Source organism: Hemicordylus capensis, chromosome 4, assembly GCF_027244095.1.
Source record: "Hemicordylus capensis ecotype Gifberg chromosome 4, rHemCap1.1.pri, whole genome shotgun sequence".
NCBI classification, from domain to species: Eukaryota; Metazoa; Chordata; class Lepidosauria; order Squamata; family Cordylidae; genus Hemicordylus; species Hemicordylus capensis.
This window is the reverse complement of record NC_069660.1, coordinates 104,644,381-104,662,270: the sequence shown is the minus strand read 5'-3', so window position 1 is coordinate 104,662,270 and position 17,890 is coordinate 104,644,381. Positions and strand designations below refer to the sequence as shown.

At 39.6% G+C, this 17,890-nt stretch overlaps 1 protein-coding gene across 11 annotated transcripts in view; it reads right to left on the bottom strand.

Annotated features, from left to right (window-relative positions):
- Positions 1-17,890, bottom strand: part of PDE4B (phosphodiesterase 4B) — a 442,933-nt gene that overhangs the window by 262,889 nt on the left and 162,154 nt on the right. The window lies entirely within an intron of this gene.

The following is a 17,890-nucleotide window of genomic DNA, read 5'->3' as shown; positions in this document are numbered from 1 at the left end:
GCCTTAACCCAGAGTCCTTTATCAGGAGTTTTCTTAACATCACCTCTGATCAGCTTCTGCAGTGAGCCTTGCTTTTTCCCCTTGCTCAGCCACAGGCCTTGCTCTTTCCAGTACAGGTGGGTTCAATTCCATTCTGTTCCTTCATCTACTTTAAGAGCGATTCAGTTCTCAAGACAGCTTTCAACTTAGCTCTCCCAGTGATTTCTCAGCTCTATTTTCAGCAGCTCATCTTAATTCAAATCTTCTCTCCTGGTTCTCTAAGACTATCTCAGCTGCCCAAATCCATCAATTTTTATACATGTAACTCCACTCACTTGGGGGGGGGGGGGTTTCTAAAATCAGAACTAACAAAAACCAGAATTTTTTTTCCTGTTTCTTGACAGAACAGTTTAACAGAAACGTTGAACTTTTGACCTTAGAACACAAGCTATTAGAATTAGCGGAGAACAGGCAGCCATTTTAGAACATAAGCAACTTAATGTAATGTAGTGTAATAATGTAAAACAGGCAACAAAATGGAGGATTCTGTTGGGTGGGTGGTAGTTCCTAGGGTGGGCAAGGAAGCTATCAGAATTATTTGAAAGGAATTGGGCAAAGGGCTGATTTTTAAGTGATTTTTGAAGTTTATGTGTCTTTAAGGTTAGCAATGAGAGTGGATTAATAGTTTGTCATTGAAAATCTTATATGCTACCAAAGAATCTACACTCAGAACACTTCAGAAACAACAAAACCCAGTACCCCATGGGTTAGCAACCCATGGGAGTGGTTGGCACCCTCTTTGCACTAGACCACCACTCACTCTTGGCCACCCCAGTACCCCACAAGTGGCTTTAAGCGTTTTCTTCATAGAGAAGAATGGAGGTTTCAGCAGCCCCATAACTGCACTTGGGGGGTGCTGGGGTGGCCCAGAGCGAGGGTGCCAACCACCTCCATGGGTTGCTAACCCATGGGGTACTGGGTTTTGTAGTTTCTGAAGTATTCTGAGTGTAGATTCTTTGGTAGCATATAAGATTTTCAATGACGAACTATGAATCCACTCTCATTGCTAACCTTAAAGACACAAACTTCAAAAATCACTTAAAAATCAGCCCTTTGTGCAATTCCTTTCAAATAATTCTGATAGCTACCTGGCCCCCCTTGGGCACTACCACCCACCACACTCTGCTCTTGGACACCCCTTTCCCCGCCACGTGAAGCTATACATTTGCTGATACCTCCATGCTTCTTTATTTTAACCTTAAAGTCGCGTAAACTTCAAAAATCACTTAAAAACCAGCCTTTTGCCCAATTCCTTTCAAATAATTCTGATAGCTTCCTTGCCCACCTTGGGAACTACCACCCACCACACTCCACTCTAGGACACCCTTTTCTCCCCGACGTGAAGCTATACATTTGCTGCAATCCTAATTATTCTCTATGAGGAATTCCAAAATAACTTTAAAATTCACCAATAATCAGAGGAGTGTGCGATTGCCTTGGAACTTTGTGGATAGTAGGCACCCCTGGTTGTCTACCACCTACCCCACTTTTGTGCCCCTAGGTGCTCCACAATAGGGGATATGGGCTGGTTCAGGTACTATTATACCCTATGATAAAAATAATTAAAAATATTTCAAATATTCATAAAAAAATCATAGGGGTGTCTGATTGCTTCGGGGTTTGCATGGTTGTTGGCACCCATGGGTGCTCCACAATAAGGTATAATGGGCTGGTTCGAGTCCCATTATACCCTATGAGGAAAAAAAATAATTTTCAAAAATTCATAAAAGATCGTACGAGTGTCCGATTGCTTTGGGGTTTGGGTGGCAGGTACCCCTGGGTGCCCCCTACCATCCTACCAATTCTTGGGTGTCTCAAGGAGCTCCTGAAGTTACGCCCTCTGTCTTAAAAGTCATTTTCCCTGCTTCCCAATGTGGAAGTAGGGCTGGTTGTGGTCTCTCACTGTTCTGAGATAAAAAACCTCTGCAGGTGCTCAGAATCAGGGTCATCCCTAGTGGAGTGTGGGGCTGGGGAGCAAATCAGCATGTGCAGGGCCTCCTTAACATTTCATATCATTACAGAATCATACTGACTGATGACATACAGTGTAAATAGTGTGAGTGAGGTTTTTGGACATGTCCAACCAGCTTTCCATTTCTAAAGAAAAATAAAATAAAATAAAAGCACAACACTTGCTTCACAGTTCTGCAGAGAACTGTGGTGGGTAAGGGCAGCCAGCGCTGGCCACTCTGCCTGCCTTCTTCCTTCAGCACTTGAGTTCAGGATTCAGGGAGGCCTGCACGGAGACCTCTCTGGAAGCACTGCCCACCCGCCGATCAGCTGAGAGGCGGGGAGAGAAGGAGCTCTAGCAGCTTGCAGTTGCTTAGATTGCCGGCCAGGAGGACAAGCAAGAGAGAGTGCAAACAGTGCAAGGGGGACTGGCTGAGTGGGCAATGGGGAGTCATGTGACATGTCTCTGAGGGCCCCTCAAGGCAGTGGGGCCCCCAGACAACTGTCTCCTCTTGCTCAATCGTAGTTCCGCCCATGTGCTTTGGGACCTGGGACATATTTGGGACGTACCCGGAGAGACCATATTACACCTATTTTGAAACAACTGCACTGGCTGCCGATATGTTTCCGGGCAAAATACAAAGTGCTGGTGATTACCTTTAAAGCCCTGAACGGCTTAGGCCCGAGTTACCTTAGAGAGCGCCTTCTTCTGCGTGATCCCCACCGCACATTAAGGTCATCTGAGGAGGTCTGCCTCCAGTTACCACCAGCTCATCTGGTGGCGAATCAGAGGCAGGCCTTCTCTATGGCTGCTCTGGGGCTGTGGAATGCGCTCCCTGCAGAAATCCGTAATTTGAATTCTCTGTTAGCCTTCAGGAGAGCCCTTAAAATGTATTTGTTTGGCCTGGCTTTCCAGGGTTTTTAAATTTTAACCCAATTTTGGGGCTTTTAATTACTGTAAACTGTTTAATCCTATTTTAAAACGTTTTTATATTGTTAATTGCTATATTGTTTTTAATTTGTTTTAGTTTTTATTGTTTTAGTGGCTTGTTTTAATTATAAACCGCCCTGAGCCATTTTGGAAGGGGGGTATATAAATCAAATAAATAAATAAATAAATAATAAATATTTATACAAGTGGAAAAGAATTCTGGAGGAAGGGGAGAAACATGAAAATCCCTTTTCCTGCCCCTCCGCACTTGGTTCACTGCACAAAGAAGCTTTAAGCACAGGAAGCGGAGGACTTCTTGCTGACCTGCAGCCTTCTTCCGTCACTGTATCATGTCAGTCAATGTGTTTATTGTTATCTTATCTATTTTCCCTCCCCGTTCCTTTCCTCTCCTCCCTTCCTTTTCTTTTTCCTTCATAGTTACTATTCAGAAACTAGTTTCTGTAGTTACTATACATAAAATATTGTACCAAAGTGGGGAGGAATATGTTAAAATGAACACAATAATATGTGCGTTACTTGTAAATATAAAGTTTATTGAAATAAAAGGTTAACCAAAAAACAGCATCAATAGCAAAGAATGCCATTAGAGTTAACATGGTTTCTGGGAGCTAACATGAGTACTTAGCCAAGATGTTTCAATCATAGTTAGAACTTCTCCAACCTTTGGAGTGAATGCTAGCAATACATTTTGCCCCCAAATCCCATCTAGCCTTCTGTTTAACCTACCCTGACAGTGACTGCAAGATTCTGTCCCTTTGTTCCTTAGCAAATGGAGATACAAACAGGGGGGCGGGGGATGGCATGAGGATGTACAGCCAAAGCAAAAAAAGGATAAATGATGGGAACACCCAAGGGTGAGAAAAGACTAATTTTGATTTAATAACTTTTCACCTCTTTTCAAACAAGGTTTCCATTGAATTCCTAAAGGAAATAAACTGTCAAATGTAATAGATCATTCAACTTGTAGTGGCTAAGTTGTTTCAGTATGAATCCTTGTAAATGCTTTCCTGTTGTGTACCAAAAAAATCCCAAACATATATCACACTGACAAAAAGGGGCTTTTCACAATCTGCTGAACAGCCTGGTGTCACCTACAAATGTGCTACTTACCCCTAATCCCGATCATCTGTGAACATGTTGAAGAGCACCAGTCCCAATACAGATCCTTTGGTAACCCACTTATCTCCTTCTATTGTGAAAATTGTGCATTTATTCCTACTCTCTGCTTCCTGTTCTGTAACCATTTACCAAACCACGAAAGACCTATTTACTCAAGAACTTTTGGTGGGGGACTTTGTCAGATGTTTTTTGCAAGTTCATGTATCAGATTTCAGACAGATAGCTTCTAACCAGGTAAGTTCTCAAAGAGCAAGAAAATACAAACAGTAATAGTAGATATAACACATAACTTGTGTTATCTTTAAAATCAAACTACTTTTGGCATTTTCAAGTGCTTTTGACTAAGCAGTCAAAAGGTTGACCAAAAGTTTATGATATTTATTATTATACTGTATTTATATCCTCTGGAGCTCCCAGTGTGGTTTATAATGGTTTCGATCCATGTCCACACTAGTGACATGGACATTTCCTGCTCCCCTTTCAGTCTGCCACCCTTCTGCCTCTCTGAAAATCCACGCCCAGTAGTTGGGGAGCCATACAGAACAGAGTGGCATGTGGCAAAGGGGACTGCAGCTGGAAGGGCCAGCCTCTTACACCAATTGAAGCATCCTCCATTCATTTAAGAGCACCCTGTGAAAGGGTTCAAACCAATATCTGTATTCTGACTTTGATTTGCCATGTTTGTCATGTTTCTCAATAAAGATTTGGCTGACAAATCCCAGAGTTGGTGTCTGCCTCTTTTCTCTGAGTACAGCAGCAATCAGTTCAGGCATTAAATCACAGCAGTCACATACATAATCATCTGAAAACACACTAGTGTAATGGGTCTAAATACTTTGCATTACAGCCGTTCAACACTTCTCCACAAGGCAATCAAACAGATGTTAATGTGCAAATAGAATTCACAAGCAGTGTTAATGGTGGGATGAGAATAGTTACATGATGCATGTTTTGATGAAGGGGGATAACTGCACTCTTTAATATATAATGATTTTACTATTATTACTGCACAATATTGCAAAATGATATAGTACACAGCAGTGATGGCCCTGTACATGAATGATTATGGTTTTCCTCCCATAATGGAAATACCTTCCATTCATGGGTATTTATCATACAGCAAAAAGCCACATCAATGTGACAAGAACATCACATTCTCATCATAAACATTAGATTATCATCAGGACCTTTTGCTAGAGGCTACCATATAGGGATGGACTGTCATTGAACAAGAGGGATAACGTATTGATGGGCTGCGCTTCACTGCTCCAAGTGTGTTCGAGTCTACATGGCATGCATCATGTCCTGGACTAAGATTGGACTAATACAATCTTACTAGGGCTTCTGCCACATCGTTCTACTGTTTTCCTGTTCAGAGAGCTGCTCTTTATCTGTGTCATCCCTTTCTGAATCCCTGGAGGGCTCTGGATGCTTGCTTCTTCCTCTAAACTGATATTCCTAGTTCATGTTTTCTGAGTTCCTTACCTGGGCTGGCAGAGTTAGGCATACTGGAATAAACCAGCACAGAAACAACTCATATTCTATTGAAATGTCCTTTAAAATAAGAAAATAATATGAGATGCTACAGAACAGGCCATTTAACAGAGCTGTTAAATAGCAGTTTTCCTACTACCTTTTAAATTTCAAGTTTCCGGGCTTCATTATTTTTCCTCTGCTTTACAGATATTTTGGGTCAAAATGTTCTGCATTTTCTCTGGCTATCATTCTCCAAGCTTCATCTGAGGTAGCAGATATGCACTGATGACAAACATCTGGTTAGTAACCAACTCTATGCCTAATTTTGTGCAGAGAGGTGTATCTTTAATAAGAAACAATGCAGAATGGTTAAGAGAGTAAATGACACAAGAGCAGAAAAATTGCTTTCAGTAGTTTCGATGTAGTTGGTTCATAGACCCTACCACAAAACTGGTGAAGCAGGGGACTTCAGTTGACATATTGTGGCCAGTTTTCAGAGGTGGTACAGCTGCCTATCCATTATCGTTCTCCATGAATGCCCTGCAGAGGAAAGAAGGCCAAACAGCACCATGGTACTTTTCCTCATCCCTTCCTAACAGAAAAGGAAGGTGGGGAGAAGAGATTTGAAAGTTGGACAGAAATGGAGGTGAGGTTTTATTAGAAAAACAATAGTAAGGAGGTTGCCAGTTGGTACACTGCTTCAAGTTGGTGCACTGCTTCAGTTGGTGCACTGCTTCAAGAAGCAAAATGTCATGAGGTAGCAATGACTTGACTTGTGTTCAGTTATGCCTTCGGCTAAAGCACAACATTTACTTCAGGTTGAACTCCTTTCATGGATGGCAAATCAGAATAGTTTGGTTAATTCTGTATTGAGTATTGCCTCAAGCCTTTGAGGAGGCAAAATGGAGAGGAATCCTCCTTGACTTTACTAGAGAACAGCCAAGACTGTATATACTTTTTTCAATGAGAGAACAGAAGATATTCTGGTAGCAGTTTAATACAAGACTATAGAAAATATTGTACCACAAGACAAGTGTTGTTTTAAAACTACTTTTAAATTGCTTTCCTTCATAATAATTTCTTGTTTTATGCTTGCGACTAGTAAGGTAGCTTTAGCTGGAGAGAGTGACATGAACAAGACTAGCTGGTGCACTTAGTTGTTGACTTGAGTATTTGAATGCATTTTCTCCCAATTCCAACCTGAAAAATATTCACACCACCATACAAAATACCCTTCAAACTATTTCAACAAACTCTTTAAAAAATGACATTTTAAAAAACCAAAAAACCCACCTAGCCTAAATTATGCTTAGGCAGGTATCACCCACATAAGTGTCCCGGGGACCCTGGTGTAGTGCATGGTGCCTGGGCCTGTAGAAGGGCCTACTCTGTGGCTGCCCCTCTTCTTTGGAACACTCTTTTCCCCCAGAATTGCCTTCCAGAGAGAACAGAAGCTCTTACCACTAGGAACTTTATCCTTGTATTCAATCAAAATCTGTAACCTAAGTCCATCAGATTTACTCCTACCCTCTAGGGGCAGAAGATAGGTCTTTGACCTCTTCTTGTGAAAGCCCTTCAGGTATTTGGATAATATTATAATGTCCCACCCCCCCACCCCAGAGTATTCTATTTTCTAGGCCAAACATACCCAGTTCCTTCAATCTTACCTGTTAGGGCTAGTTTTCTAGAATCTGATCTCCTTCACTTCCTTACTCCAAACCCATTCCAATTTGTCTACATTCTTTTCAAAAGTGCAGTGTCCAAAACTGAGCACAGTGAAGTCTGGCTCATGTGGAATAATGTTATCATAAAGTGAAAATATTACTTCTTGTGTCTCTAAAACTATAGTTCTGTTAAAGCAGCCTACAACTGAGTTAGCCTTTTTTGTAGTGGCATCACACTGCCGACTCATGCTCAGTGAAACAAGATTTTCTTCTACCTTATGCAAGGTATTTTAAAACACTGGGCTTGTCTCTCATTTTAATGAAAATTGGAAACATTAAAAAATATGGTTAACATCAGTTTCATATTTGACATCTTAAGACAGGAAACATTACTATGAATATTTATCCATGAATTTAAATAACTATATTCTGCAAAGCAGGAGTTCAAAAGTCCAAAATTGAAATTAATCTCCCTGTTCATCCATTTCATAATTATCTCTAATGTTTGCATATTGTCTGGGGGGGGGGAATCTATACCCAGCAAAGGAGAGTTACACAGCCTTTTGCAAATCCCCAGAGACAGCATGTCAAGTTAAAGTATACAAAAGCCTTCCTTATAGCATACTATTTACATTACTATTTTCATGCTCTGCTGCACATAACCTCCTAACACAAACTTTATTGCAAATAAAGAAGTGTTTATTTTGCTTGCATAGCAAATATTATCAGAATTCTGCTATAATCCTTACTTTATTATACTATTCAAAGGCAAATTACAGGGCTAACGTTTTAAATAAAAACAGTAAAGAAATCTAAAAGACATGTGCCAAGTTGCAGCAGGCATTTGACTCAGATGCAACCAAAATTATAGTCTCTAGAAGCCAGACTGAAGACTAATTATTAATTTATTTATTACAGGTGACATACACAGTTTCACTTATCCTAAAACAAGGAGTGGTATTCTAGAGTAAGGAATCTTTGTTCTCAAGTTAAGGCTTCTTGTTCCAGCATAAGATAAATGTTGTATATCTCATCCTTCCTCCAAGGAGCTCAGGGTGATATATGGTTCTCCCCACTATTCTATCCTCACAGCGACCCTGTCAGGTAGGTTAGGCTGAGACAGAGTGACTGGCCCAAGGGAAGCTTCATGGCTGAGTAAGAATTTCCAGTTCTAGTCCAATACTTGAACCACTATGCCACATTGACTCTCCATAACTATGCTACATTAGTAGTAGCCCCAAAGGAGATTGGGCACACCTACATGAGGCTGCAATCCTGGATCCCCAGATACAAACACCTAGATGAGGCTGCAATGATCAGATTCAGTAGCCTCAATCCTTTCCTAATCTTTTGACTCAGAATGTGCACCACCTGCCAATCTGCCTATGTTTGACAATAGGGAGCTCAGGTTTTTGCTTTTTTTTTTTCTATTCTAGCAGAAGTTTATTATGGCAAAACATGGGAGTTGCTATTAAAAAACAAAAACATGGAGTCACCAGAAACTAAAGTTGGTGCAGAATGCAGCAGCCAGACTGGTCTCCAGGATAACCCGAAGAGACCATATAACACCAATTTTAAAAGAATTGCACTGGCTGCCGATATGTTTCCGAGCAAAATACAAAGTGCTGGTTATTACTTATAAAGCCCTTATCGGCTTGGGTTCAGGGAATTTAAGAGAGTGCCTGCTTTGTCATGAACCCTCCCACCTATTAAAATCATCTGGAGAGGTCTGGTTACAGCTACCACTTGTTTGGTAGCTGCTCAGGACCGGGCCTTCTCTGTGGCTGCCCCAGGGCTCTGGAATGCTTTCACTGTTAAAAATCAGTATCTCCAGCTCTGGCAGTCTTGAGTGTATTAACTTGAGTGTAAGACCCTTAAGATGCACTTGTTTTCTCAGGCTTTTAATTAATTTTAATTAGTTTTAGAACATAATTGTTTTAATAATTTTATCCTGTTTTTAAAATGTGTTGTATTTTAATGTATGTACACCACCTAGGGATGCACATGTCAGTCAGTATAGAAATATGACAGACAGACAAGATAGACAGATGGCGGAGGCGGGGGGCTTGAATGTGCGGGAGGAGGTCATAGGTCAAGTTAGTCATAGGACCTGAAACCTTCAGGATTATTTCTTAGACTTCCCTATTTTGGCCCCTTCCATCTACATTCTTAAATAGTGTTCCTCTTTTATTCAGTATTTCATGCTGTTGCCTACTTTATTATGACTGCCTCCTCCCCCTCCTGTGTTTATATACCTTCTGTGTTTATACAACCTCTCTGCTACAGTGACAATGAAAATCACTTTAATGGTTTCTCTAATGCATTAACTGTTGTGTTACAGCACAGTCAGCTCCGTTTTTCATTAGGGTTTTTTTGTGGGGTTTTTGCCTGTTAAACTCAGGAATAAATAAAACTGAGTGCTGTTGAATCAGCAGAGTTACCACTCAGGAAAAACTGCTGAAAAGAAAGCTTGTGTATTCCAGCCTCCTACACTTGAACCAGAATTGACGCCAACTGTACAAGCAGATGGCAGCAATCTAAAAAGTCTGCCCATGCCCATAGCATCAATTCTCTCTCTCTCTCTCTCTCTCTCTCTCAATCTCAATCTCTCTCTCTCTCTCAAAAGCAGTCTTCTGTCTGGGAGAAAACAAATCTAAATGAAAACTCAGAATTGTGGGTGGCTTTTCAAGTGCAATCTAAAATTTCCAGTGCATTTAAAACAGACATGAAAGATTCAGAAAACAAACTGCTTACATCTATGTAAATTAGAAGTATACATTTCTCCCGGTGGCATTTAGCAAAGGGCCCTTGCACAGAGAATAGAGCAGCTCCAGCTTTCTTTTACAATGGTCTGAATTACGTCATTAGTGTCATGGTTACAACATTGCTGCATAAAGCGTCGGTCATGCTTCTTGCCACTGATATAATAGATTGTTCCAAACAGCAGAGCTGCTCCCATATCCCTATTCCAAATCTGTAAAATAAGGATAATTCCCCTCTTGAAGGAGTACACATTTGATATCTCCCAGTGACAAACCCGAGAAACATGCTCTGGTTTTAGACTTCTTCTGTTGGAGCTCTACACAAGAATCAAATGAGTACTCAGCCTAAACCAATGCTTTCACTAATACACTCAATTAGTACTTTATGAGCACCAGCAAAATTGCCTTTTCCATAGCCTCGCTCATTTATAGGCAATATGCTTTGCCAAACATAACAAATAAAACATTTAAGTAAATTTCATGTAGCCTGATGGTTTCAGTGCTGCAGTCACAATTAGTTGTTTGAAACATAAGAAAAGCAGAATAATTGAACACACTTGCAACTTGGTAGGTGGGTAGGGTTTCTTATATTAAAAAGAACGATTTCTATATATAAATACAGTGTTCATGTTGCATATATTATTTTTATAATAAAATGTAACGGAGAACTGAAATTGGTTTTAGGTTGATTCTTCAAGTGTATACACTTGCACAAGTCATTTAATAAACTCTTTACATTTGGATAAACATTTAGAAGCACAAATTCAAAGTTAATTCATCAAGCACAAAGATTCAGTGAATCCTATGGACAAGTGAAACACTGAAAAGGAGAACATGTGCCTTCATTTTTGACGATCTATTTATCATCATATAGAATTCACCATTCTACAACTCCAGCTGCTCTGAGATTATCCTTATTTAATGATCTTGGTACATTTGACCAAGGACAAGTTCAATAGCTATGATTTACTGCTCTAAAAACCAAACTAAAACCCTCATCTCTCAGGTTCTGTAATTTAGCACATTAAATACAACCTTGCCATTTTAAGCAAAAGACAGTCCTTGGGAGTTTCACAATGAAAGTTTTACCATCTCTATTTCCTTAGTTCTTTTCAGATTTATTTATTTTTTAAAGGATGCTGTTCCTGCGTATAGTGACCTGAAAGCACAGCAGCAAGCCCTGCCCTGGTGCTGACGTGCTCAGGAGTCTCACTCCCATTCTTCCAGGGTTTATCTCTAAAAACACACAATGTAAGTGTGAAGCGACTGGAAGGCTGGGACACCTCAGCCTTCTGGTCACACAAAGAATCCCTTCAAACTTCTAGAGTTTGTCTTTGCAGGCAAATGGTGTAAGCATGTTCAGTGTGGGTGTGAGGCTTCTGAGTGCATCTGTCAGGCCCGTGTTTGCCTGCCACCACAGCCCCCCTGTATCTGACATCAGACGCAGGGGGTGGCCTTCTGCTCAGATACTGGGTGCACCCCCCGTTTCCAAGCAAATTCCCAGCCAGTGCTGCATTCGCATCACAGCCAGGAGAGGCTCTCCCTGCTTTAAAAAGGCAGGGAGACGTGTTTCCAGCCAGGCTGGGAAGTCAGCGCTTGGCTAAGTGGCTCAAAATGGATCCACACAGCTCCATTTTTGTGCCAGTTAGCCTAGTGCCAGCCTCTCAGCCTGGCTTGGAACGTGTCTCCCTGCCTTTTAAAGCAGGGAGAGCCGTTCCTGGCCGCTCTGTGAACATGGCACTGGCCAGGAATTTGCTTGGAAATGTGGTGCATCCCCTATTTCCAAGCAACCCCCCACCCCGCATCTGACATCAGTTGCAGGTGTGAGGCGTGAGGGGCCTATTGAGGCCCCCTATCTTGGGGACCGGCCTGGGGTTCTTTGAACCTATTCATGCAATGGTGGCTCCGTCCCTGGCATCAGTGCTGAGTGAGGCTTGTCAGTGCACTCTTTGGACATTGTACACAGGTAAGTGTGTCCTGCTCCTTTAAAAAAGCTGAAGAGGGCCATTTCTTGCCTCAAAAAGAGGTGAAAGAGTCATCAATACAATTCAACACCACCTCCCCTGTTGTGGCTGCATTTTCTGGTTCTTCCTGCTCTCCTTCAACCTGTAGGAGGCTCCTGGTGCTGCTGCATTACCCCCAGTCACCCTAGACCATAAGTGCTCTCTGCTTGCTATAACCTGTGAGGAGAAGGAGTGGGAAATCCAGGCTCTTACTCACAAGAGCGTTTGACCCTTGAACAAAGAAATCCTAAAACTACAGCCAGGGCTGTCCTTAGGGGAGGGCAAGCAGGGTGACTACCCCAGGGCCTGCTCTTTTAACCCCCATTAAAATTAACTGGAAGCACTGGCTGATTTGCCCTAGGCTGTATACCCCTCCAGGGCTCTTTAAGGACAGCCCTGGCTACAGTATAGAAACATGACTGAATTTGAGCCAAAACATTCCAAGGCTCAAGCCCCTACCTATGTTTTAATCAATCATCTTTATTACAGTGTAAGACCAGCATAAGATAGAAGTTTTAATCATTTTTTTTAAAAAAATACGGATATCTCACCATATGACCTTTAAAAAGACTCATAAAGGAGGCCATAAAATGAATATTAAAACAGATTCTAAATATCACTCAAATTTATTAATCTAACAATTAAAAACCAGAAAACAGTATGTCACCACAGAACAGAAAGTGAATAAAATTTCAATCTGCCTTCACTTTCCGAATGACTGTTGAACATTAGCATTGCTAGCACTGGGCACAAGAAGCATGTACCCTAAATGTCTGGCTGCTGCCTCAGCCTTCTGCCTGCCTCCCTTTGCAACCCTCCTACCAATCAATCAATCAATCAATCACTCTTTATTACGGTCAATGACCAGCATAAAGTAAAATGCTGCTAGTTGCCCTAGCTCCACTAGGGCTGTAGAACACACTTCCTGCTGAGATTAGAGCTGCTCCATCCCTGACGGCTTTTAGGAAACAACTGAAGAAACATATCTTCAGCTAAGCTCTTTAGTTGACATTTTAGCTGATATTTATTTGAATTCTGGCAATGAATAGGAATCCCTCCCCCATTCATAACAGTAGAACAGTGTGTGACCTAATTTGCTGTGAACTGTGAGTCAGAGTTCACAGCAATTAAGGTCACACACAGTTCTACTGTTATGAATGGGGGAGGGTTCCTATTCATTGCACTGAAACAGGCTAAACTCTTTTTAATTTTTTTTTTTAAAACCATGAAGCCCACTGGCTTGGAGCTCCCTACCACCCATCCCAGTTTGGTGTCCCTAGGTGCTATGCATAAGGAATAATGGGCCGGTTTGAGTCCCCATTACACCCTATGTAAAACCTTTTAGAACTGGTTCAAGAACAGGTTTGAATTTGATCCGAACCAAAGCGGGGGTGGGGTGGGTGAGTGGGTGAGTAAAACCCAAACCCAAACCAAACCTACCCAACCTGGTTCAAATTGGGTTCGAATTTGTTTTTTGCTTTTTAAATTTTTTATTGGTTTTTACAATATCTTAACAATCCCATTACATCTAATTAAGTAAATATTGACTTCCCACTCACCAATCAGCACGATTCATTAACTATACAAGTCAACCATTGCTATAGTAATTCAAAACATATATCCTACACATTGCAAACTTGATTTTACTCCACCCAACCTGCTATTATTACTAAATTTCAAATCCTGTTGAAAAGTCGATATTAGAAAAATAGTTATTTAAGTATAGTAAGAATGGTTTCCAATCTTCTTTAAAACATTCCAAGTTTTCATCCCTTATCAATACTGTAAGTTTTGCCATCTCAGCATATTCCAAAATTTTTATCAACCAATCTTCTTTTGAGGGCAATTCATTGTCCTTCCATTTCTGCGCATATACTATTCTGGCCGCCGTGGTTGCATACATTAAAAATGTTAAGTTTCTTCTGGAAAACTCTCCTTGTGTTATTCCCAGCAGGAAGGATTCTGGCCTCTTAGGAAATGTCATTTAAATTTTTTTCTTCAACTCATATATCATATCCCAAAAGGCCTTTGCCTTCCTGCAAGACCACCACATATAAATAAAAGTTCCTTCACAATGTCCACATTTCCAACATTTGTTTGGAATATTTTTATACATTAATGCTAATTTTTTGGGTGTCAAAATACCACCTGTACATCATCTTGTAATAATTTTCTTTTAAAGTATAACATGCAGTGAACTTTAAATCCATTTCCATAATTTTTCCCAAGCTGCCATATCTATATTATGACCCACATCTTGAGCCCATTTTATCATAGTCATTTTAACCACTTCATCTCTTGTCTCCTCCAAAAGCAACAGCTTATAAATCTTAGAAACTAATTTTTCGTCATTTTCACACAGCTCCTTCTCAAATCTCGACATTTGATCCTCAAATCCAACTTTAAGATCCTTCTTATAGATTTCATTTAACTGATGGTACTGAAACCAGTTACTAACCAAATTTTGTACTTCAATTAGGTTTTTTAATTTACAGCCCTGTTCTTGGAAACATAACCAATCCCTATAGGTACCCCATTCAGGTTGCATATCTACCTCTTTACGTGCTAAAGCTTCAATCGGGGACAGCCATAATGGAGTTTTAGATTCCAACCATTTTTTATATTTTACCCACACTCTCAATAGACTCCTTCTTACATAATGATTAAGAAAATCTTTATGCACTTTACTTTTATCATTCCACAGATATGAATGCCATCCAAACCTTCTATCGAATCCTTCCAGATCAAGTATTCTGGGATTTCTTAATGTTATCCATTCTTTTAACCACGTCAAACAAACAGCATCAAAATACCACCTTAAATCTGGTAGAGTAAGACCACCTCTTTCTTTAGCATCTGTTAAGTTTTTAAATTTAATTCTTGGTCTTTTCCCTTGCCAAACAAATTTGGTTATGTCCTTTTGCCATTGCTTGAAAAAAGTTAAGGTGTTAATTATAGGAATAGTCTGAAAAAGAAACAGCATTTTAGGTAAAACATTCATCTTCACAACTGAAATTCTTCCCATTAAAGATAAGTTCATGCTAGTCCATCTTTGCAAGTCAGTTTTTACTGTTTTCCATATTTTGATATAATTATTTGAAAACAACAAAGAGTTTTTATTTATCAACCAGATGCCCAAATAGTTAATTTTCTTCTCCACTTTCAGTTCACTTATTTCAAAAAATCTATCATTAGATTTCTGGTCCATATTTTTTGTCAACACCTTGGTTTTAGTCTTATTTACAGGTGAAACTCGGAAAATTAGAATATCGTGCAAAAGTCCATTAATTTCAGTAATGCAAATTAAAAGGTGAAACTGATATATGAGACAGACGCATTACATGCAAAGCGAGATAAGTCAAGCCTTAATTTGTTATAATTGTGATGATCATGGCGTACAGCTCATGAAAACCCCAAATCCACAATCTCAGAAAATTAGAATATTACATGGAACCAAGAAGACAAGGATTGTAGAATAGAACAATATTGGACCTCTGAAAAGTATAAGCATGCATATGTATTCAGTACTTGGTCTGGGCCCCTTTTTCAGCAATTACTGCCTCAATGCGGCGTGGCATGGATGCTATCACCCTGTGGCACTGATGAGGTGTTATGGAAGACCAGGATGCTTCATTAGCGGCCTTCAGCTCTTCTGCATTGTTTGGTCTCATGTCTCTCATCCTTCTCTTGGCAATGCCCCATAGATTCTCTATGGGGTCAGGTCAGGCGAGTTTGCTGGCCAATCAAGCACAGTACACTGTATACTTTTCAGAGGTCCAATATTGTTCTATTCTACAATCCTTGTCTTCTTGGTTCCATGTAATATTCTAATTTTCTGGGATTGTGGATTTGGGGTTTTCATGAGCTGTACGCCATGATCATCACAATTATAACAAATTAAGGCTTGACTTATCTCGCTTTGCATGTAATGCGTCTGTCTCATATATCAGTTTCACCTTTTAATTTGCATTACTGAAATTAATGGACTTTTGCACGATATTCTAATTTTCCGAGTTTCACCTGTATATAAAACCCGGCCAATTGGCCAAATTGTTGTATTTTTTGCAAAAGTCTTCCGATCTTCTCTAATGGATTTTCTAGAAAAAACACCACATCATCCCTTCTAAGTTTATACCCTTGTTTCCCAACTTTTGGGCCTTGTATTTGATCATCTTCTCTAATATTTCTGCAGAGCACTTCCAGTACTAATATAAAAAGTAATGGGGAAAGTGGACAGCCTTGTCTAGTTCCTTTTTGTATTTTACAATTATCTGATAATTCCCCATTTATAATTATTTTAGCGTATTGCTCCGAATATATTGTCTTGATAGCCCTAATAAAATTATTACCAGCTCCCATTACATCCAATAGCCTCCACATAAACTGCCAGGAGACATTGTCAAATGCTTTCTCTGCATCCAGAAAGATGATAGCTATCTGTTTATCATTGTGTTTTTCATAATACTCCAATACATTCAGAACTGTTCTCACATTGTCTCTTAATTGCTGTTTTGGCAAAAAACCTGCTTGATCTTCGTGAATAAAAAGTCTTAATACAACCTTCATTCTCCTTGCCAAAATGGCAGCAAAAAGTTTATAATCATTATTTAAGAGTGAGATTGGCCTGTAGTTCTTGACTTGCGTTAAATCTTGTTCCGGTTTTGGAATTACTGCAATATTAGCATACTTCCAAGACTCCGGCATAATTCCTCTTTGCAAAATATCATTCATCATCCATTGCAAAGGCTGTAATATTTGATCTTTGAAAGATTTGTAGTACGAAGCTGGTAGCCCATCGGGCCCTGGCGCCTTATTAGCTTTGCTTTGATTTATTACTTCTGTTATTTCCATTATTGATATCGGTGCATTCATATTTTCTATATGGTCCTTAGAAAGTTTTGGAATATTTTGTGTCTTGAGAAATTTGCCGATTTTTATAACTTCTACTTTATTTCCTTTATATAATTCAGAATAATATGTAAAAAAAATTCCCTTTTTATTTCCCTTTTGTCATAGGAAAGCCCAATTTTTGTTGATATCTTGGATATGTACTTATTCTTTTTCTCACTTCTAATTTTCCAAGCCAGCAACTTGCCTGGTTTGTTTGCAAATTCAAATGACTTTTGCTTTGCATATTTTAAGTTCCGTTCAACTTCATTTAATAGTAACATAGAGAGCTGCTGCTGAAGCACTTTAATGACTTGAGTAATCTTCTTTTTGTCCTTAGCCCATAGAAGTTCTCTTTCTTTTTTAGAAATCTCCATCGATAATCCCTCTTTTTTCAATCCCCTTTGTTTTTTGAAGTATGCATTTTGTTGTATAAAAAAACCTCTCATAACCGCTTTTCTTGCATCCCAAACTATCTTATTGTCCATTCCTTGGTTTAAATTCAGTTCAAAATAGTCCTTTAACTTCCTTTTGGCTTTCTCCACAACTTCCGCTTTTTTCAGCAAGTATTCATTCAGTCTCCAGAGAAAGGAAACTGTTCCCTTCTTCTTCCATGTAAAGCAAATAGCATTATGATCTGAAAAGGTTCTGGGCAAGATATTCATTCTTTTCATACATGGTGTAATAGATTTAGATGTCCAGACCATATCTATCCTTGAATGAGATTTGTATCTTTCAGAGAAATAAGTATACTCCTTTGCATTTGAGTTTTTTATTCTCCACAAGTCGTAGAGATCCATATGTTCTACTAAATCAAAAAAAGCTTTAGGTAGCCTGGCTTGCAGATTCCTTTCAGACGAATCAGATTTTCTATCCAAGGATGTAGAAACAACCCCATTAAAATCTCCCAGTAAAACTAAATTAGCATTCGATACCTCAGCCATCTTCTGTTCTAAATATTTATAAAATTCTACTTTTTTTTCATTGGGTGCATAAATTCCAATTATCACCGTTTTGATTCCGGAAACTAAGATTTCC